This window comes from Trichechus manatus, unplaced genomic scaffold (genome assembly GCF_000243295.1).
Source record: "Trichechus manatus latirostris isolate Lorelei unplaced genomic scaffold, TriManLat1.0 scaffold00102, whole genome shotgun sequence".
Lineage (NCBI taxonomy): Eukaryota > Metazoa > Chordata > Mammalia > Sirenia > Trichechidae > Trichechus > Trichechus manatus.
This window is the reverse complement of record NW_004444038.1, coordinates 8,376,645-8,399,918: the sequence shown is the minus strand read 5'-3', so window position 1 is coordinate 8,399,918 and position 23,274 is coordinate 8,376,645.

The window sequence follows — 23,274 nt, the reverse complement described above, 5'->3', positions numbered from 1 at the left end:
CCTGTCTCACTGCTCACTTCTGTCTTTTATATCTCAAGAGATTGCCTCAGGACACAATCCAGTCTTGTAGATCAGGTCCTGCCTTACTAACACAACTGCCACCCATCCTCCCTCATTAACATCATTGAGGCAGGTTTACAACATACAGGAAAATCACACAGTACCAGGAAACATGGCCTAGCCAAATTGATACACACATTTTTTGGGGGACAGAATTCAAACCTTGACAGTTACAGTATGCCAGATTCTTGCCACTCACTTGAGCCCTACTCTCATTGGAAAGCCACCATTTTTCTATTGACTATTGGCCTAATATTTCTTTTCTCCTATGTTCAAAATGGGAGCCCTAGTGGCATAAGGATTACTAAGAGCTCGGCTGCTAACCAAAAGGTCGGCAGTTCAAATCCACCAGCCATTCCTTGGAAACCCTACGGGGCAGTTCTACTCTGTCCTGTAGGGTTGCCGTGAGTTGGAACGGACTCAGTGACACCTAACGACAACATGATGTTCAAAATATTTTCAAAGCTTCCATGATGTTGTTTCTTCTGTTTGCTCATCTCAGGGTGAAGAATCTAGCCTTATATTTGCAAATATATGTAATCAATAGTCTCACTCTTGTGGGACAATCTCCCTTTCAGATCTAAAGGTTGAGGATTAGTTTAATGTGCACCATTCCAAGCCCATTGTCCAGCATGTTCTCATTTAATAAAACTATGGATAGATATTTTGCAACACACGAGAAAGGAAATATTAATTCAAGTTTCCATGGAAAATTGTACCTTTGAAAATTATCTACTAAATAAACCAGAAGAAAGTTTTAGAAAGTTGTACCTAATAATTCTCAACAAAAAGATGAAGGCAGGGAATACAGTACAGAGAAGAGTTAACACCTTCACTGAAGGCATTAAACAGCACAATCTATACTGCAGAAATTTTAATAAGGGATGTTGAGGAGAAAGAGAAGACGTACAAAAAGGAAAAGAACTGGCAGATGAAATGATGTGGGAAATAGAGATCAAACCTATAAACCTTATTAAGATTTTAGTTCTTCAAATTAATTCAACACAGTCCAAATCGAAACCCCAAAGGAAATTTTAAGGAACTCAACAAGTTAATTTTCAGATTTATCTAGAAGAGAAAATGTAGAGGAAAAGCCATTTTGAAAAACTAATTAGCAGTACAAGATATCAAAGACTGTAACTCTAATAACCAAAACATTGTGATGTTGGCTCAGAAATAGAAAAATAGATAAATGGAATAAAATGGAGGGTCTAGAAATAGAAATATGCACATATGGAACTTAGTATATATGTTAGAGATGGAATTTCTTGATGGGAAAATAAGCAATTCAATAAGTAGTTTTGACTGCTCTTTTAGAAAATACATAATATCCTACACAAAAATAAATTTCAGATGATAAAGGTATAAACACAAAATACTACAGAAGCATTAAGAGATATTATAGAATAATTTTTTTAATAATCTTGGAATTTTTAATGGGGAGGGCCTTCCCAATCCAAAAAAAATGGAAAAGAGTGACGGATTTGACTGTCGTAGACTTCTATGACAAGATGCCAAAAGTGAAGTTAAAAGACAAATGAAAGACTAGGAGAAAATCGTTTCAACATATGTAAGAGAAAATGGTTTATTATTTATAGATCTAAAGAACAGTTCTATATGATCTCTAAATCTATATACATTATATATGTAATTATTTATAATTTATAATCCAGCAGCAAAATTCACAGGTAGGGAATTTAAAGAAAGAGGAAAGTTAATGTCTCGTTAACGTAAACATTTTGCTCAACCTCACTTGTAGTCTATGAAGGACAAAATTTTCCCCAGTAAGAAAGAAATGTTTTAAATGATAGCATTCAGCATTGTTGTGCATGTGGAAAAAAGGACCATCTTATATTTTGTAGCTATAAAAGCGATAAAACATACATATATCCCAAATACATACACATATATACTATATGTACATACATGCTGTAAAATACTACATATACACATAACAATGTATGAGATCATTATAATAATAATCATACATTATGATAATTATATGCAAATAAACAATTAACATGGACTACCATTTTAGTTAGAGCGTGCTACTTGAATGAGGAGGTCTTACAATTTCTGTATGGTTTTCTTTTTGTTTTTTAAAAGATTATATGCTAATGAAGAATCAGGGGGAAAAAAGTCAAATCCCAGATCAAAATTACCCTCCTCCAGGAAAACGTTCCTGATTCACTCCTCTTAATTATTTGTCATTCCTTCCCACCTACTACTTCTGCCAGAACCTCTCAATTTCTATTGCATAAAATATTTGGTTATATGTTTTATCTACTTAAGTGTTTTTCTGTCCCTTGACACTTGTCTGGAATGCTAGCTTCTAGAGTCTTTGAAGACAGGGCTACTGTCTTCTGTCCTGTATTTTGCTAATCATGTCTACGTTTTATATATGCCTTGCAGATAAAAGAGAGAGCAGTTGCTTCATACACTTTGATCTGTTTTGAGGTAAATATACTAAGGGATTTTCCTTCTCCACCAATTAAAAACACCACTCCAAGGAATCAGACCGGTGCAGAATGGCAGAATCCTGTAATACTGGAAAAAGGATGCACCGGTAAGTCCTAAAACCAGATGTTTCCACGGGGTAGGAGTGCCCTCTAGCAAGTTACTTTTCCTCTGTGCCTCAGCTTCCTTATCTATAAAATGAAGATAGTACAACCTTTCTCCTAGAGGTGTGATGTGGATAAATAGACACACATACAGTGACAACACAGTATTTGCTGCAGGGTATACGCTCAGCTGTGTGTCCTGGGTGATATAAACGGTTAAGTGCTTGGTTGTGACCAAAGCTGGCAACCAGAGTCCACCAAAGGTAACTAAGAGCCCTGGTGGTGCAGTGGTTAAGAGATTGGCTGCTCACCAAAAGGTGGGCAGTTCGAATCCACCAGCCACTCCTTGGAAACCCTACGGGGCAGTTCTACTGTGTCCTATAGGGTCGCTATGAGCTAGAATCGACTCGATGGCAATGGCAATGGGACAGGTACATCAGAGCCATTGAAATCCCTATCGAGCACAGTTCTACTCTGACTCACATGGGGTCATCATGAGTTGGAATTGACTCAAGGACAGGTTTGGTTTTTTTGGTCTACATCAGTTAATGTCAATTCCCCCAACCCCCTTCCATCTCTAGTCAAGTTCTGTCTTCATTCAAAACCCTTCCAATTCTTATGCATCAGTGAGGAGAAAAAAGCAATAAAAGCCAAATTCCCACCCTCTGAGGAGTTCACAGCATGGAGAGAGTTTATACGTGCATGAAGCAGGTAGATAAAATTCAGGAAAGTGATTTATGAACGTGCTTCTCATGTTGCTTTATGAAATGAGCACTGTAAGACAAAGAGAAAAGTGAGTGCGAGATGTGAAGCATTAAGAAAGCTTTCTTAGAGGAGGAGAGCCTGGAGCTGGTCCTTGAAGGTGATGCGGTCATGATCTCCACGTCCATCTTCACCTTACTCACAGCCCTCTTGACCTTAACTAGGTTGACAGAGTCTGCTGTCTGGCTTACTTTCCCTTCACTCCAAGTTCTCACACACATTTTCTCTTTAATACTCATATAAATCCCATTAACGTTCTGATTAGCCTCTCAAGCTCCTCTACAAAGAGTCCCCTAGTAGCTCCAGAGAGTAAAGTAGCATCATAATCACTTAATAATCTTTCCAAAAATACTTTTCACAAAATGTTTCTTTAATGCTGCAGCAACTCCAAGAGCCAAAGACCAAAGGCCAAATAAAAAATGAATCTAAACTACAAACCTTACCGGAACCCTGGCAAGTGAGTCAGGAGGTTCCCGGACTCAGCCTTTTTTATAGTTATGTTTTTTACATCATCTTTTTTTTTTTATTGTGGTAAATGTGCCACTTATTGTGCCATTTAACGTCCTTCACACGTACACTTCAGGGCGTTGTGTTCATCGTGGCGTGCAGCCATCACTGTTATCTGTCTCCAAATTTTCCTGTCATCATTAATAGCTCAGTGCTGCCTAATCAGTGAGAACTCATCCTTTTAAGAGATTGTCTATGATATCAGGCAGCAAGGCAAAGTCAGGGGAAAATTCGACAATCCTGGACAATAGGACAGGACCAAGCCAGGCTAGCTCTTGTGGCTTTCCTTGGTTTGCGGTCAGACAAACCTGTTCCCATTATTACAAAGCTTAGCATGATATCTTCAGACTAAATGTTATTCTGTTTCGGTGTGTTTGGGACACACGCAGCTTTCAAAGCAACCAGTTTGGAATCCAGCATCCCTTTTCTATGCAGGAGGGAAGAGGTGGGATAAAAAATATACAGACCCCTGGACCTCTTCTGCATTTGGTCCCTCCTTATTTCTGAACTAATGCAGAGACATAATCGTCTGTGCACAGAAATTGGAAAGCACCAACGATGATAATAATGATGAGGACCATGAACAATATAAAAGCTTAAAAGGATTAGTATCCTGCTGTCAGTCCTCACGGGAATCAGGGAGGGGCTTATTCTTTCCAGGGCAAGATACAAAGGCTTGATAAAGTTTATGTTTTTTAAGGCTTTAGCAAAAAATCACTGAAAGAATAATAATAAATAGGATGCAAAGATGATGATGAAAAAGCTGAGAACGACTGGTGAATACAGTAAGCATTTATCTTTCATGCCAATAAGCCCATTTAGTTAAGAAAAGTGATGAAGGAAGCGAAAATGCGTAAGAAAAAAAAATCGGATTTCTTGAATATATTTTGAGGATTGTCAAACATTATCTACTTCTATACGTGTAAAGGAGGCCCTGTGTGGAACAAACGGTTAATGCACTTGGCTGCTAACCAAAGGGCTGGAGGTTGGAGTGCATCCAGAGGTGCCTTGAAAGAAATGCCTGGTGACCTACTTCTGAAAAATCAACCACCGAAAGTCCCGTGGAGCAGAGGTCTACTCTGACACATACAGAGCCGTCCCGAGTCAGAGTCGACTCCACAGCAAGCGGTCGGTTGGTTATATGTATAAACACATATGTGTTCTAGAGTATTTCTCTGTAAATCAGGTTAAGAGACAGAGTGTCTTTTCAAATCAGGTGAATAAAATTCCTGGTGCTAAGGCACAAACCAAGCTGTGGCACCAAACTACACTATAGTCACTGAATTCTTAAGTATCACACACTCACACTTCACAAAACAGAAAAAGAAAAAAACAAAAGCTAGTTTCATTTAAGAATGTCCTTGCTGAAGCACTTATTTATTTTATTAAATCTCAACCCTGGAGCACACCTCTTTTTAAAATTCTGTGTGACAAGTCCATAGTGCACTTCAGCCCTGTACTGAAGTATGGCGGCTGTCTGGAGGAGAAGCAGAGTGCAGTTATTTGAGTTGCGAGCTGAACTAGCCACTTTTTCTGCAGAGTACCAACTTGCTTGAAAGAATCACTCTCAGACAAACTATGGTTATTTAGACTTGGATATTAGGCAGATTTTTTTTTTTTTTTTAAAACGAGCGAAGTAACCCTGTTACTTCAAGGAAAACAACTGAAAGTACTTGTTGCCAAGGATAAAATTTGAGTTTTCAAAGGAAACTTAGAATTTTGTAAAACGTGATTTCTGCCTCAGTGAGTCTGAGAGCTTCCCAACAGTTACACTTTTCTAACAAAGTTGATAACGACATTAATGAATATGATTTTCCAATACTGTATAATGCAATCTGTCAACTTTTGGAAGATCTGCATAACTTGGTGAAACATTGTTTTCCAAATGGCCAACGCTTGATGTTGCCAGCTGACTCATAAGTAGGCGATCCACTCAAAGTGTAATGGAGTTTAGTAGAACATAGCAGAAAAGTTCACTGATTACACAGTTTCATATTCCACATTGCAACTAATCCTTAACACATTATCCTTTGTTGAGTTTTGGTGTAGTATCAAAGAAGAATACCCAGAATTATCTGAAAAGGCTATTAAAATACTACTCCCATGTACCAACTACTCATCTGTATGAGGCTGGACTTTCTTCACATACTTCAACTAAAACAATTACATATTGTAACATATTGCAACAGATAGAAGGCAGAAGCAGATATGAGAATCCAGTTGTTTTCATGAAACAAGACATTAAAGAAATTTGCAAAAATGTAAAACAATGCCACTATCCTCACTAATGTTTTTGTTTGAAAAATATAGTAAGCTTTCAGAAAAATGTTAATCATGTTACCATAAAATGGGTTTCTTATTCATATTTTAAATGATTTAAATAATTCAAAAATTTCTGTTTTAATATCTAATATGGTAAATATCAATGGCTATAACTCTCAGAAGCAAAAGCTTTTTAGGGTTCTCAATAATTTTTAAATATGTAAAGGAGTTCTGAGACCAAAACATTTGAGAACTGCTAACATATTTCATTCTTTGAACAAGACTCATTATGAAAATGAATTTTATTATAATCCAGCAAAATCTTACAGAACAGCTCAACTTGTTTGATGTAAATCTCTAATGAAAGAACTCAGCCCGGAATTCCTAACACAATCTTGCATCTCTAGCATTGCTGACTATTACATGACAATGTAGAATACTTTGCATATGGTAGGTGCTTAATAAATACTGACTTTATATTCTACCCTTCCATCCCCTCTGGATTCCTAGCAGGAGACATTCTTTCCACACAAAAAGATGGAGTGTGCCTTAAAGCATGGAATGTGCCACTAATTGTGAGGCCGTTTAGATGGTAGTCAAGAGCACAGATGCTGGATATACACTAACTGAGTTTGAATCCCACACCTGCTATTTATTAGCTATGTGACATTGGCAAATTACTAAATCTCTCTATGCCTCCATATTTCTATCTATAATAAAAGTATAAGAGTATCTCCCTCACAGAGCTACTATGAGCATGAAATAAGTTAGCATGTGTAAGAACTTGAACCAGCACCTGGCACATGTAATTCCTGAATTAATTATTTCCATGGAAAAAATTAGCTGGCAGTCAGATTTTGTCCTAATATGGTTTATAATATAATATTATACAATTTGACAGCTTTTTATATAACAAAACATATATATTAAAGTGAATTATCATTATGTCCTGTGATTAAGCAAAGATACAAAAAAAACAAAAAACCACTGCCATCGAGTCAATTCCGACTCATAGCGACCCCGTAGGACAGAGTAGAACTGCCCCTTCCGTTTTCCAAGGAGCACCTGGTGGATTCAAACTGCTGACCTTTTGGTTAGCAGCCGTAGCTCTTAACCACTATATCTTAAGCAAAGATAATAGTGACTGCAAATTAATCATCACAATTGGAAAGCTATTAGTTCAGGAGAGATCTGCCAGCGTTTGCATTATATACATTAAGTTACATAACAAAAAACAAAAAAACAAGCCCATTGCCATCGAGTCAATTCCGACTCACAGTGACCCTATAGGACAGAGTAGAACTGACACACAGGGTTTCCAAGTGACGGCTGGTGGATTCAAACTGTCAACCTTTTGGTTAGCAGCCATATGCTTAACCACTGTGCAACCAGGGCTCCCAGTTACATTGAGATGATAAATGGTTCTGATGCTGTTGTTTTAAAGCCTTCCTTTGATAACGCCAGTTTGATTGGCATGAACAGTATTAGGCAAAACAGACTCAAGCTGCCATGCCAATATTTTTGTGACTATTTTGCAATCGGCGTTAATCAATGAAATGGGACTATAATTGCAGCAATTTCCCGTATCTCTTCCTGGCCCCAGAATAACAGATATAATAACACTCCTAAGAGTTCCCGACAGTTTGCTATTCACGAATGCTTTATTAAACATACTACATAAAATTGCATCCTGACACACATTTTTTTTTTCAGACTCCTCTGGGAATCCATAAAGTCTGTGGGTTTCAGTGCCACGTGAAGAATCAGCCTCAAAATTCTTCCACCACACTCCCAGTGGACTCTCTTCTCAAAAACCATTTTGGAATTTGGTCTCACAGCTCCTAACATTTCATGAATTCAACTTCATTTTGGAAAATTTTCAATCACTTTGGTGACGTTGGCAATTTTCCATTTCATTAGAATAAATGCTGCAAAACTCAAGCACCTGCTTCGCTTTTCAAAATGTAAATCTACTGAAAAATCAGAGAAAAAGCAGGTGTTCCACCTTAACTGACAGAATTGAATCTCCTACCAGAAAACAAGCATCCAAATCAAAACAGAGGCGCCAAGGTCTCAGCCCATGTTGGAGGAGACGGAGGCTCAAACCCCATCCCTAAAGCCAATTTAGCGGCGATCGTGCAAACGGCTTTCTACTCGATTGGTTTTAAACTTAACAACAGAACTTTTGATACCTCAGAAATGAAACTCGAGTAACTCTTCCACACCCAACAAAAAAGACTTCAGTAAAAAATATGTCGAAAGACTTCCGAACCGGCCCCTTCGTGTCTTTGACATCTAAGACGTTTAGCTACTCGTGATGTGTTCTAAAGGAGCCCTGGTTGGCCGCTAGGCAGCTCAAACTCACCAGCCGCTCCCGCTCAGGAGAAGGATGTGCCAGCCTGCTTCCCTAAAGATTTACAGCCTTGGAAACCCTCTAGGGCTGTGGTGAGTCGGAATCCACTCGACAGCAGTGGGTTTGTTTCGCTGTTGGTCTGTTCTTGGTAATGTGTTCTAAGGGAGTCTCTGGGTGCAGCAAATGGTTCACCACTCGACCACTAGCCAAAAGGTTGGTGGCTCAAACTCACCCCCACCCAGAGGCACCTTGGAACACTAGCACGACAGTCGCTTTTGAAAGGTCACCGCCTTGAAAACCCCATGGGGCGGTTCTACTGGGCGCACACAGGGCCGCCATGAGTCGGAATTGACTCTTCAGCAACTGACAACAGCAGCGTGCTCAAGTGTCCGGGTTTTGGAATTAGATGCAGACATTCTACTCCACGGAGGAAAACACTTTCAGGAAAACGTAAGTGAGTGTTAATGCTTTTTTTTTCTTCCTTCCTTTAAATTTACAGAAGAACCTGTACAACTTGACGAGCATCTCTCTCTTCTAGTTCACCGGCAATCTCCTGTGGCAAACGCCAGTGTTATTCAGCCTGAGTAACTCCAACACTTTCAACTCTCAGTGATGCTCCACTCCCACCCTGCCAAACAAAGGTTCTTCTGCTTCATTATTCAAAATACGAAATTAAGTGAAGCTCAAAACCATGATGATAGACTTCGGGGTAAAGAAATACTGCTCTGGCTGTCAAAAACCTGCAAGTGATTTCCTCACCTGAAATAGTCCTTAGGCCATCTAGCCCATCAATGCTCTAAGCACAGCCAGGGTATGGCTGAACCCAATCTCAACAGTCCTCCCCCAATCCATTTTTATCAAAGGTATGCCTCCTCACCCAACGACCATTTTACCAAAACTTTAAAAAAAATAACACTGTAACTAACCACCATAATTTGATTTCTCCAGATGCTGTTCTGATTTGGGTAAAAGTTGCTAATGAATGAGCTTGGTCAAAATAACAAAAAGTCAGAAAGGGTTGGAAACCTAGGTGCGTGTGATTCACAAACGGTGTCATTTCTACCTGAACAATTCAAAATTAAATGTCATCTTTCATGGCATGCGAGCATTTGGGATCCGCAGTCGTGTCAGAGTGGAACTGTTCATGTTTGTCGAACACAAGCAACACGTTAGAAAAGGACATGTGCGGTAGAAACAGGGCAGGAGCCAGACTCAGACAAACGCAGGCTCGGATACAGGCTGTGGCACCTTGAACTGGTAAATACGCAATCTCTGCGTCTCCGCTTCAGCTGGAAGGAAGAGATGATAACCATACTTACCTCGGCAGTTCACTGCAAAGATCAGAAACAGCACATATGCTATGTGGAGCATGAAACAGAAGCTCAGTAAATGGAAAGCCGACCTTCCATTTAATGAGGCTATTCTCTAGTTTTGTATTCAAACTGTAGCTGCAGAAAAATGTACATATATCTGTGACTCTCTTACCAAAAAAAGAAAGAAAAAAAGACTTTGCAAATAAAAATTCAAAAACAAGGCAGTAAATCTAGACCTATACGTGCCTGTCATGGATTGAATTGTGTCCCCCAAAAATGTGTGCCGATGTCGCTAGGCCGTGATTCCCAGTATTGTGTGATTGTCCACCATTTTGTCATCTGATGGGATTTTCCGATGTGTTAGACATCCAACCTCTACGATGTTAATGATGAGGACTAGAGGCAGTAATGTAAATGAGGCAGGACTCAATCTACAAGATTAGGTTGTGTTTTAAGTCAATCTTTTTTGAGATATAAAAGACAGAAGAAGGCAGAGCGGGGTAGGGGAGACCTCATTACCACCAAGAAAGCAGCTCTGGGAGCAGAGTGCATCCTTTGGACCCGGGGCCCCTGGCTGAGGAGCTCCTAGACCAGGGGAAGATTGATGACAAGGACCTTCCCCCAGAGCTGACAGAGAAAGCCTTCCCCCTGGAGATGGCACCCTGAATTTGGACTTCTAGCCTCCCAGACTGTGAGAGAATAAATCTCTGTTAAAGCCATTGGTTTGTGGTATTTCTGTTATAGCAGCACTAGATGACTGAGACAGTGCCAACACCTCCAATTCAACAATTACGTCTCCCAGAGCTCTGTTTTGGACAGGCAGTGGATGAGTAACTCTAGAGGGTCACCTTGCACCAGGCTTAACCTTCCTTTTATAACCAGGCAAACCCTCCCACAGTCTGCACAGGCATCTAACAATAGTGCCCCTACATGACCAGCAGAACTACCAAAAGGAATTTGAAGTTGTTCCCATAATAAAAAAAAATTATTTGGCAACCCCTTTATACTTACTTGCCCAAGCAGATTTCAAGGGTTTCAATTCTCACAGTATCTCCAAGTTTTCCACACAATGAATGTAAGCCTAACTCAGCATCACTGATAATACCTGGATTAATGGTTCTCGAGAAAGTGGCTGACATCCCCTAGGGGGCATTTTGGAAGTGAGCAGGGATGTCCTTGGTCGTGTCAATTACTGGACATGCTCTGGCACTTGGTGATAGACACCAAATAGGCTAAATGTCCTTCCATGTCCTCACAGTTGCATCAGGGAAAATCTGCATTTCTTCCTGCTTGTCTTCAAATGCCCCATGGGGGATTCATGTGGGTGAGAAACCTGGTTGTAATTATCAGTTTTAATATACACCATTTTTTTTTTTTTTCCAGGAAATCAGCTAGGAAAATTGAGCTTTGCTTTGATTGGAAACTTAACCAAGGATTGCCACCTTCTTGGAAAAACCAGTAACAACTCTGTGAAATTGGGGCACCAACACAACAGGCCTATCAGTCTCCCAGCACATCCAGTCGCTCCAGGCCCAGGTGCAGCATCAGGCCACTCATGGTGGCCACGTCTTCCAGAGAGTTGTGCCCAAGCATTTACACACAGAAACACGTATTGTTTTATTCTAAATTGCTTTCTTTTTACTTCTCCTTCGTAATAAAGTCAGGACATACGCTGTTGTTGTGCTGTTGTTGTTGTTTTGAAATTATCTGATTGTATGTGCAGGTAAATGTTTAGTAGCCCAGAAATTCACTTTGAGGGTAGATAAGGGGACGTTGTGGTACAATGGTGAAGTGCTTGGCTGCTAACCTTAAGAGCAGGGGTTCAAAGCCACCAGCGACTCCACAGGAGAAAAGACCTGGCAATCTGTTCCTGTAAAGATTACAGCCTAGGAAACCCTATGGGGCAGTTCTACACTGTCTTATAGGGTTGCTAGGAGTTAGAATTGACTCGGTGACACACAGCAGCAACAAAGGGGACATTACGAACCATTGACGGTAAGTGGGAGCAATGGGTCTGAATGAGTTGAGACCACTGACCTACATGAAGTCTCTCTGAATTAGGGCTCCAGGGAGCTGATCTCACCATACCCATTCACTGGCAGCTCCCTCCATGATCACACTCCCAGCTTTGTGTGCGCTCACTCATTTCTAGGGCAGATGACCACCTAGTCACCCTTCAGCCACGCAAGGACTCTGCTCTTTATCATTAATAGCAATTTACATAGCACTTACAATGTACCAGAAACCATTTTAAGTGAGATGAGAGAGAGAGGTAGGTAGGTGGGTGGGTGGATGGGTGTATGGATGGACGCCTTTGAATTGTGGTGATGGTGAAGAATATTAAATATACCACGGACTGCCAAAGGAATGAACAAATCTGTCTTGGAAGAAGTACAACCAGAATGCTCCTTGGAAGCAAGGATGGCAAGACTACATCGCATATACTTTGGACACGTTATTAGGAGGGATCAGTCCCTGGAGAAGGACATCATGCCGGTAAAATAGAGGGTCAGTGAAAAAGAGGAAGACCCTCAATGAGATGGATTGACATGGTGACTGCAACTATGGGCTGAAGCATAGCAATGACTGTGAGGATGGCGCAGGACCGGGCAGCGTTTTGTTCTGTTGTACACAGTGTAGCTATGAGTCAGAACCAACTTGACAGCACCTAACAACAACAACAACATTTCATGGGGTGGAGTCCCTGGGTGGCGCAAACAGTTAAGCACTTGGCTACTAACTGAAAAGTTGGCAGTTCAAATCTACCCAGAGGCACCTCGGAAGACAGTCCTGGCGATCTGCTTCTGAAAGGTCACAGCTTTGAAAACCCTATTGAGCAGTTCTACTCCCCACACACGGGGTTGATATGAGTCAGAACTGACTTGATGACAACTAACAACACCAACATTTCATGGGGTATCTGGGAAGATTAAATTGTAATAATGGATGTAAAAAGGGCTGAGCCCAGTGAGTGACTTGTAAGTTATAGCAAATTTTATCATATTCTTGGTTGCAGACAGTACCCTCTTTTGATTAGGATAGGGTCATTGTTCTCTGACCCTGAGCCCTAACTTGACCTGTTCCATACAAGCTATGTCACACTTGACAATTAATTTCTGAACCCAAATTTCTCATCTGGGCATTTGGAATAACATCAGTTCCCTCACAGGGTTGTTGTGAAGATTAATATGAATCATAAAGTCCACAGCACAGTGCTTGGCACATACTAGAAATTTAATAAATCAGAGATACAGTGGTTGCTGCGGTTACTGTGGTTTTTGTGGCCGTTTTCATCACGGTGGCAGGTGCTAACAACCAGCCTTGGCCATATCGAAATATGCAAATGCTAGGCTTGGTTTCCAATCTTCAGGACAGCCTACAGAGAGGACAGATCAGCTCTGGGTTCTCAGACTAGTCAAAACAAGACTGTGTTCTCAATGACACACATTGTTTCCTAAGTACCTCGTATGTCCCAGTGTCAGGAGATGCTTGGAATACAAGCAACAATAGAAACATAACAGTCACCTTTGGAACACTTTAGCGGCACAGGCTGAACATGTTTTGATTCGATAATATAAAGGCACATTTGTTGAATGTATCAGATTTCTTTTCTTGTTACGATGCTAACCAAAAACCAAACCAGGCCTGCTGCCGTCGAGTCGATTCCGACTTATAGCGACCCTATAGGACAGAGTAGAACTGTCCCATAAGGCTTCCAAGGAGCAGCTGGCGGATTCCAACTGCTGACCTTTTGGTTAGCAGCCAAGCTCTTATGCGATACTAAAGTGAGTCTTAATTTTTGTTAGGAAGCCATCACTGAAAGAGAATTCCTATTAGAGGCAATCATATGAACACCCCCTCAAAAAAAAAAAAAAAACTAGACACACCCCGACGAAGATAACCAAGTTGCTCAACAACTCTCTTTCGGAAGGAGCATGGCTGTTTTCGACTAGCACAAAGAAGAGCAGGGTCCTGAGCTGCCCTTTAAACTTGGACTGAAGCCAGTCCCAGAGGTCATCTTTCAGCCAAATAACAGATTAGCTCATAAAATAAACAATATCACCCGTGACTACCGTGCTCCTTTAAATAATCATCTGTATGAGACCAAACAGCCAATATCTACCCTAAAGCAAAGATGAGAAGGTAAAGGGCGGGGGAAGGGAAGCTAGATTAATGGAAACAGAAAAATCAGAATGGAAATAACGAGAAGGCTGACACATTGTGAAAAATGTAACCAATGTCACTGAACACATATGTATAGAAATTGTTACATGGGAACCTAATTTGCTGTGTAAACTTTCACCAAAAATACGATTAAAATAATAAATAAATAAAGAGCAGCGTCAGCATGCAGGAACGATGCCCTACAACTCCCACCATGAATTCAGCCCACTACATCAAGTGATATGACAAATCAATCCATGGATTAAAGGCAGCTAGGCTGCTTATGGGAATCATTTTTAGCTTATTCTGTGTATCATTGTATTTCCCAATGTGGCACCATGAACCATAAATAATCCTATCATTTATTAATTACATTTGCTAACCCAGTCAAGAAGAATCCTGCAGTGTGGAGCAGCAGATCATGAATAAATGGTTCATTGAAAAGCGACTTGTATTGCCAAGTAGTTGTAAATTAGGGTTGTGATAATTACCCACTTTAACCTTTTTAAACAGGTTCCTCTAAAAAGCTCCAAGATGGATGTTTTATTATAACAACTTTGACCTCCAACACACCACAACACAATTAGTTTTGCACCGTGACAAAGGGATGCTTTGATTAAAAATCTGGTATACCACATTATTATAAAGTATTATCTGCATAGGTACCAAATGTGGGCGGATACACACATATGCATTATCCACATGGTATTCACATAGTATGTCCTACATCTATTTAAAGTATAGATCTAGCTAAGCAGAAAATAATGACTAAGTACGGACTGTAATTACGTAAAAAGGTGCCAGCACTGTCATCGTAAACCATTATGAATGAAGTTCCTGTGGACTGTGTCGTCCCCAGAATCCTAACCCCACTGAACATCTTAACTAAAATCAATGGAATCCATTCAGTCACAGTTGTCCAGGAAAACCAAAAAATCCCACTTTTCAACATAGGGAGCATGGCTATCCTTCAACCCAGTGGCGCTCAAATTTGAAAGAGCATCAGCATCACCTGGAGAGCTGGTTACAATACACATTTCCGCCCCCTGTCCTCAGCCCAAGAAGTTTCTGACTCGGTCCATCTAGGTTGGGACCTGAGACTTTACATTTTGAACAAATTCCCTGAGATGCTAATGCTGCTCGTCTGAGGAGCCACTTGAGAATCCATGCTTTATCCCATTTAAAAAACAAAACAAAACCATTGTGGTTGCATCCATTCCAACTCATAGGGACCCTATAGGACAAGAACTGCCCCATAGGGTCTCCAAGGAGCGCCTGTGGATTTGAACTGCCAACCTTTTGGTTAGCAGCCATAGCTCTTAACCACTGTGCCACCAGGGTTCCCATGTTTATCCCATAGCCTCAAGAATTAAAGCAGTTCCACAGGAGAACCAGCTGATTCATAGCTCACCGAAAGGGTGAGGTGTCTGTCTTACTCGTGCTTTCTCCACTGTTTTGTCTTCCCCAGCATCTTCCCCGCTATCTTTTCCCAAATGCTTTGGCCTCTGACAGTATGTCATCCTCACTTTTGAACCACAGGGAGAGAAGCTGGTGAATTTAATCCTTCCAACAGCTTCCACCCTCCATACCCCTCTCCGCACACATGCTCTCTGAAAGTGTTTATTTATACTTTGCTTTAGAAACTCTCTACCAAGGTCCAATGCTTCATTTTATTATGAAACAATGTTGTCAAAAGCGGAACATTTGAAAGCGCTATGACACAGAAGCTTACCTGAGAGGAGATTTAATTCTATAAAAGGACGGAGGGAGGGAATGAAAGGCAGATGAACAAACACATAGCCACTGTTCGTGCCAGGCACTGCCCTCTGTTTATATTTGCCTGCAAATCATGAAACCCAGGGTGAGAGTGAGCACTGGATTGTTCATCAGATTTCATTGTTACTAGGCTGGACCCATTGCTATCAAAATCACAACCTTTTCTAAAGAGAACAGAGCTTTTTCAGGGGACGAGTCTGTTGTTCTACAGAGCACCTCAGTTCATTTATACAATAAGACTGACCTTAAGAGTGTTTGGGAGTGGGTGTAGGGAAAAGGGGAGTCCCTGTGTGGTACAAACAGTTAAAGGCTTGACTACTAACCACAAGGTTGGTGGTTCAAACCCACCCAGAGACACCTCTGAAGAAAGGCCTGGTGATCCATTTCTGAAGGTCACAGCATTGAAAACCTTACTAAGCAGAGTTATACTCTGAAACACATGGGGTTCTGATAAGTCAGAACTGACTCGACGACAACTGGTTTGGTTGTTTTATTTCGTTCTGGTGGGGGGGAGAATGTCTGTGCATAAGAGTGACGAGAATTTTTAGGGCCACCCAGGAGAGCAGGGCAGAGGAGAAGCATGTCAAAGGGAAGAAGACTGAGAAGTATGTAAGACCACGAAAAAGCCTGGCCTTGGTCGTGCAGTGGTTAAGAGCTACGGCTGCTAACCAAAAGGCTGGCAGTTCGAATCCACCAACTGCTCCTTGGAAATCCTAAGGGGCAGTTCTACTCTGTCCTAAAGGGTTGCTATGAGTTAGATTCTAACAGGAACGGGTTTGGTTTTTGGATCGGGTACCTAGAGATCTTCTAAGAGCAAAGCGTCTAGCGTTTATCAGAAATGTGCCTTGTAGGACTCTCCTCGCCTCTCCCACAGCTATCCCGAAACCTTCAGTCTAGGCTCCTTTTCCTAAGGAGGACTTAGGATTTTGTTTGTGTTTAGAAGTCAGAGAAGAGCCTGAGTTTCACACCTGGGTCAACGTGGAATAGAACAAAGGCTGAATGATGAGAAAAATCCAAACATCAGAACAAATTTAGCAGAAGCATGAGTTAAGAAGCTGGGGTGAGTACAAGAAAGCAAGCCCCGAGAGACAGCTTTGGGCTTCCACAAGGCAGGGACCTGGGTGGGGGCAGAGGAGAAGATCAGAGGAATCTTACCTAGATCTCTGGAGGGTTAAAACGGGGGCTGCACTATCCCTCCAGACACAGGAAGTGTCTCCTCCTCACTCCCATCCCCAAACAAGGTGGTTTTCAAGAAAACAAAGGCTGATCTTTAAATATAAACTTTGGGGATGAGGCGAATGGAAATACCAGCAAGTTAAAAAAGGGTGTAAGCTGTGGGCTCACACATAGCCAGTGGAAGTGAAAGTTCATAAAATGTTTTGAGAAAACAATCTGGCAATGCATTAGGAGCTTTAAATGTATTCATATCTCTTGTCACAGTAACCTCACTTCTAAAGATCGATTCTCAGAAAATAACCCTTAATTCAGAGACGCTCACTGTCACATCATTATAGTACCACAAAACATGGAAAGTGACTAAATGTCCAATAACAAAACCATGGGTAAGTGAATTAGAATGCAGCTATATACTGGGATGTTTTATAATCACTGAAAAACGGTTCACAAATAATTTTAATGACATGGGAAAATGCTTATGGTATAATACTCTACCAGAAGAAAAACAGGATACAAAATGTTATTATATTAGGATCTCAACACTGTAAAATAATAAAATAATAAACAGAAAGAGGACGAGACCTTTATCATGGTCTAATGCTAACCATCATTGTAGCTGAATTGCTTCTGCTGATCCATACTTTTCCATTATTCTTCACGTTTAAATAATAACCATAAATTACATTTAATATTCATTTTTAAAGGAGATTCTATAAATTTACAAATGAAAGATCTGTAATCAGCCATCATATACGTTTTGTACCCATAATCTTTTTAAATCAATGTAGAGCAAAATACTGTCATATATGAATTTACTAAGAGGGCCATTGACAAGAATTTGAGCTGCAACAAATCAAATTGCGTACAGGTGCCTGCGTATGCCAACAGTTCCTGAGTACAATCTAACAATAATTTAACAGTAAACAAAACACGAATCTGAATAGCTGCTACAGTTGCATCTGATTTTTCCAAAAACTACACAACCTGGGTCTGATGGTACAAGTCACAAAAGACACCAAGTTGTCCGTCCAACTATGTCTAGATGTATGTGTATGTGTACACAGGTCACATTCTTCCCTCAGCTTCTAGCTGTGCAATTCCAGACCCCATGCTTTCCCTTTAAATGTGTGATTTTGATTGTCTGGATGATGAAGTTCACTACTGAATAAATATCTGTAAGAACATAAAAACATCTTAAAAGCCTTCGGAGCAGCATAATTGCATTAGTCCTGTACAAGTGTATATAGTTTATTTAATTTTTTCACCTGTGAAATGATCTTTATACCAAATTACTTAGAAAAACAAATTCCTGGTGATTAGGAAGTTCATGTCACTTATGTTTTGAAATGGTGACCAAATTGACTAGTTAGGGAGGAATCCTGTGTTCCGTGTCTAGAAGTGTGACAGTTAAAGGGAATGATATTCTGATGGAAAAACTCACTGAGACTTTGATTCAACTTTTTCAGTATTATTAATTTTGACTTAATTGAAGCACGGAAATTCCCAGTCTAAGCGAACATTTTGAGAAATCTAAAACAACAACAAAATAAAAGAATCTGCAATGGGAATATCTTTTTAGCCTAAACAGCAGCAGACATTACAGAAAGCACTATTATATCATCAGTAGTTTTCTTCTTTACCCAGCAGGGGGTCTGTAATTATGTCATAATTCATATTTGATTGTTTCATCTGAAGACTATTATCTCATTTCTTCATGATTGTCTTATTCTAGCTGTTTATATTTTTCCCCATTCACGATGTCCTAATTTTCAGACTAAAATATTGGGCTTAGAAAATATTAGTTTTGTTATGAATGATATATGTACATGATTTAATTTTTATTTTAACTTTTAAAAAAATCAAAAGGTAATCAAAATATGTCTTAGGTCTTAACTATAGGACTCTCGACTTTGAATGCTTTAAAATATCATATTGTAATGGGCATTCATAGCTAGTTCTCATTATAGCAAATATTAAACACATTTATGCAGCATATGGGGTTAATTACTGTTATAAATATTTTCAAATAAAAGAAGAAAACTAATGCATACTTTACAAAAACTAGTTTCTCAAACATACAAAAGAACTAAAACCCAACATTCTTACTGAGAAGTAAAAGCTAAATTGGAGTGGACTTATTCTTTGGAAGGTAGTCATTTCAAAAGAGTAATGTGAACATTTTTATAAAATAGTTTTGTGGGATTCAGAAAGGCTATTAGCCAAAAGTTTTAGTATTTGTTTAGACCTAATATTGGAGGAAATTGAGTTTTGACTGAGGAAAGGAAGAACTTCTGCCTGCTAGGGAGAGAGGTTTGCTCACAAGTGGGTATTTCTTTGTGGATCCTGGAGCACTGGGCTAGGTCTTGGACTGGTCAACATGAATCCATCCTCACCTTTGGAAAATAATCCAAAATGGTATCTTATTGATAGATAACCAGCAGTACTAATATAAAGAATAGGGTTTATTGCAGTGATGTTCTGGTAAATGTTTAACAACAGGCTCTCCAATGAGGGTGGAGCATTGGGAGCTTTGGCCAGTTTCCATGGTGTAAACACTCCTACCACGACAGATATCAAGATATCCTTGTCATGTCCCTGAAAGTGGAGTTGGGAAGAAATGTGCCGTAGTGTGCCATTATTTAGTCTGTTTACCACACAATAGACATAAACAACCTCAAGAGCACAGACAACGGTAAAATGTAATAAATACAGAGTTGTGAGTTTTGAGTATTTACCTTTGTTTTTCATGCAATTTATTTCACTGTGAGCTTATACAATTTAATTTTTAATAATGTCTGTGCATTATAATGAGCTCACAAAATTTCTAAAAATTTAAAAATTGCTTCTAACACATGATTCTGAACCAACTCCAAAACACTGCTGTTTAATACTTCACCCTTCTACTTGACTAACAGGCGAGTCACTGGGCATTGGAGGAGAAGTTGCTCTAGCAAGAGAGACAGAGGTTAAAGCAAAAATACAAACAACGAAAAGGAACTCAATCGGGGATCAGAAGAAAAAAATGTTTTGAAACCAGCTAATCACTAATAATGTTAGTGAGATAAAAAAGATAACTGCATTCTAGTAATGAGATCATCCAAATATAACATTCAAAAAAAAAAACAGCCCTTAGAAATTAAATATACAACTGAAAACAAAAATTTAACAGAAGAAAAGAATTATAAAACAGAAATCAAAACAAAAATTAACAAGATGGATAATTAAAGGATTTGTTCAGGAGATAGAATATTTGAGAAGTACAAGTTCCAGAATGAGCAAATACAGAAAATGTAGAAAACTATGAAAGAATTAAAGAAAAATTCCCAGACTGATGAATATGAGCATCCATGAGTATACAATGGCTCACCACACAACCGATGAATAAACACACACATAGTAGTAATATAAATAAAAAGAGTCGTAATCTTGAATCTTCAGTACCCTGGAATCAAAAAAAGATTCTTTAAAGAGTGGGGGGGTCGATTACAAAGGATCAAGAATCAGAATGCCATCAGGGTTCTCAACACTAGAAGCTACAAGACAAAGGGGCAATATCTTTGAAACCTGAGGGGAAATTCTACCTAATCTAGATATCTATACTCAGCCAAACTACCAATTAAATATGGGAGTGGAAAATAAGATAATGCTTTTAATTTTTTATCTTACATACTTTCTTCAGAATATTAGTGGGAAGATGTGATCCACGAAGACGAAGGCAAAACTATGAATGGGAGATGTTGTTAGGTACCATCAAGTTGGTTCCGACTCACAGCGACCCTATGCACAACAGAATTAAACACTGCCCGGTCCTGCACCATCCTCACAGTCATTGCTATGCTTGAGCCCATTGTTGCCGCCAATGTGTCAATCCATCTCGTTGATGGTCTTCCTCTTTTTTGCTGACCCTTTACTTTACCAAGCATGATGTCCTTCTGATAACACGTCCATCCTTGCTTCCAAGGAGCATTCTGGCTGTACTTCTTTCAAGACAGATTTGTTGGTTCTTTTAGCAGTCCATGGTGTATTCAATATTCTTTGCCAACACCACAATTCAAAGGTGTCAATTCTTCTTCAGTCTTCCTTATTCATTGTCCAGCTTTCACACACATGTGACGTGATTGAAAATACCATGGCTTGGGTCAGGTGCACCTGAGTCTTCAAGGTGATGTCTTTGCTTTTTAACACTTTAAGAGGTGTTTTGCAGCAGATTTGCCCAATGCAATGTGTCTTTTGAATGGGATCTAGAAGACAAGGAAGCCAACCCAGTGAAGTGCTTAAGTCATCCCCAAGATGTCCAGGGAAAGAGAGTCTGGAATAACAGCTCAGTGGCGGGTCCAGACAGCAGTCAGTCCAGACTAGGGCCAGATTAAGGCAGGAAGTCAAAGTCAGACACCCCAGGAGGGATGTCGCCAAGAGAATAAGGAAAGTGATAGTTTACCCAACGTTTTATTTAAGTTACAAGTATTTAGGGATGAATTCATGATAAGTATGTAGAAAATTAAGCACACTGAACAACAAAATAATTATCAACTCCAGGGAAAACAAAGTCCTATAAAGAAAAAGCAATCATTGTATTCTACATAATTTGACCATGAATGTAGGCAGCTAGACAAGCTAACACAAATACTGGCTATCAATGTAACCAAACATTAAAATACTCCTATATGGAGAAGCCATGGTGAGAGAAAGTACGTGCCTGGGGAGGTATAAGAAAGTTAAGTCTTCCTAATCCCTAGGTCAATAAGCGATATCTAAAGCTGAAAAACCAAGAAATAGAAGCATGGTATTTAGAAATATGGAGCAAATAAACAAACAACTAGAATTGAAAGTGGCTGCCTCTGCATTGTGGGAATGGGAGGTGAGGGGGTGTTATACAAGGGACAGTTCACCATTTCTGATTTTTAAATACTGAGAAATAGCAGTGACAGACCAAGGTTTGCAAACCACTGCAGCTATTATCACGGTTCAAGGCTGTGTAGGCAAAGGCACAAAATAGTTATGCTGAGCAAATTAACAAACCACCAGCAATACACACTGCACAGTCCAAGGGTCACAGTTTATCTAAAAATCATCAGGTAGATCAGATAACCTTCCAATAAGAGATACTGTCTCACGTCTGTCACCCTAACAATGGTCTCGATGTTGAGTGGTGTTACCCCCTCTAAGGACTCTATCAGCCTCGTTACTAAAATCACATTAAAGGATTGAGTTTCTTTTGGTGACATGTCAGGCAGTGTAATAATCTTCTGAAGGGCTACTGGAGGAGGGCAGGGCTTTTCTGGAGTTCCTCAAATTACAAGTGGGTTTCTCCTCTTTGTGAGATCTGTATTGCCCATTCTCAAAATTAGCATCCATCTTGAATACTTCATCTGCATCTACTTACACGAGGGATAATAAAATCCATAACCATAGCAAAGACCATTCTAGCTTTTTCTCATTTTGAAAAAAAAAAAAAAATGAACACTACCAGCTGACTTGCAGAACAGACCCAAGTGCTGGGAACCAGCAGGTGACCTTTCAACAGCATCAAAGGAAGGTAATAAAATTAGCAGTTCTACAAACTGAACGTTTACTCCAGTGAAGCTAATGTTTTAGCTGGGGACAGAAATCCCCATGAAGCTGCCTTTCCAAAACGAAATTTTAAGAAGTCCCCAAAATAAAAACACCCAAAATAAAAAACACTGTGACATTTCCATTGTGGAGCTGGGTCACTGCCGTGTGCCATCACATATTAATGCAGACATCACAATGCCGTATCAGAGCATTATGTCCAGCCTTTGTGCCTCTCTGGGTGTCTCCACCGCCTCCCTCACTGGCCCACTGGGAGGGATGGTGAAGAGCCATCTCAGCCTTCTGCGGGGAGTCAGGATACTCAGAGGTGATGCCGAATTGCTGGATGACCTTGGCCAAGGGCATTTAGCACGCTGCCTCAGTTTTCATTTGTACAAGATGGTAGCAGTATTTGGGGGGAAATAGTAAAAAGCAATTAATGTGCTCGAATCTGCTGTTACAAGATTGTCTTTGGTTTCAATTCTTCAGCTGTAGTGATGCCTAATGAATAAACCCCCCCCCCGTTAAAGGAAATGCTGAAGTAGTTTGTGTTCTGGAACCTTCTTTCTGAGGTAGCCAGACTACCGTCAAGGAGAGGGCTTTGAGGAAGAGAGCAGAGTCCCATCTTTGGAGGGAAGGCATGAATGTAAATATCTTCTCTCTAAGGCTCTGTGCTCTGAGCCTTGGGTGAGAAAATAAATCAGCTTCCTGAGAGAAGTAAACGTGACTGATTGCAAGCTTTCTGCAAAACCCTAAAGGCAAAGAAAAGGAAATAGAGTAATAATCCAGC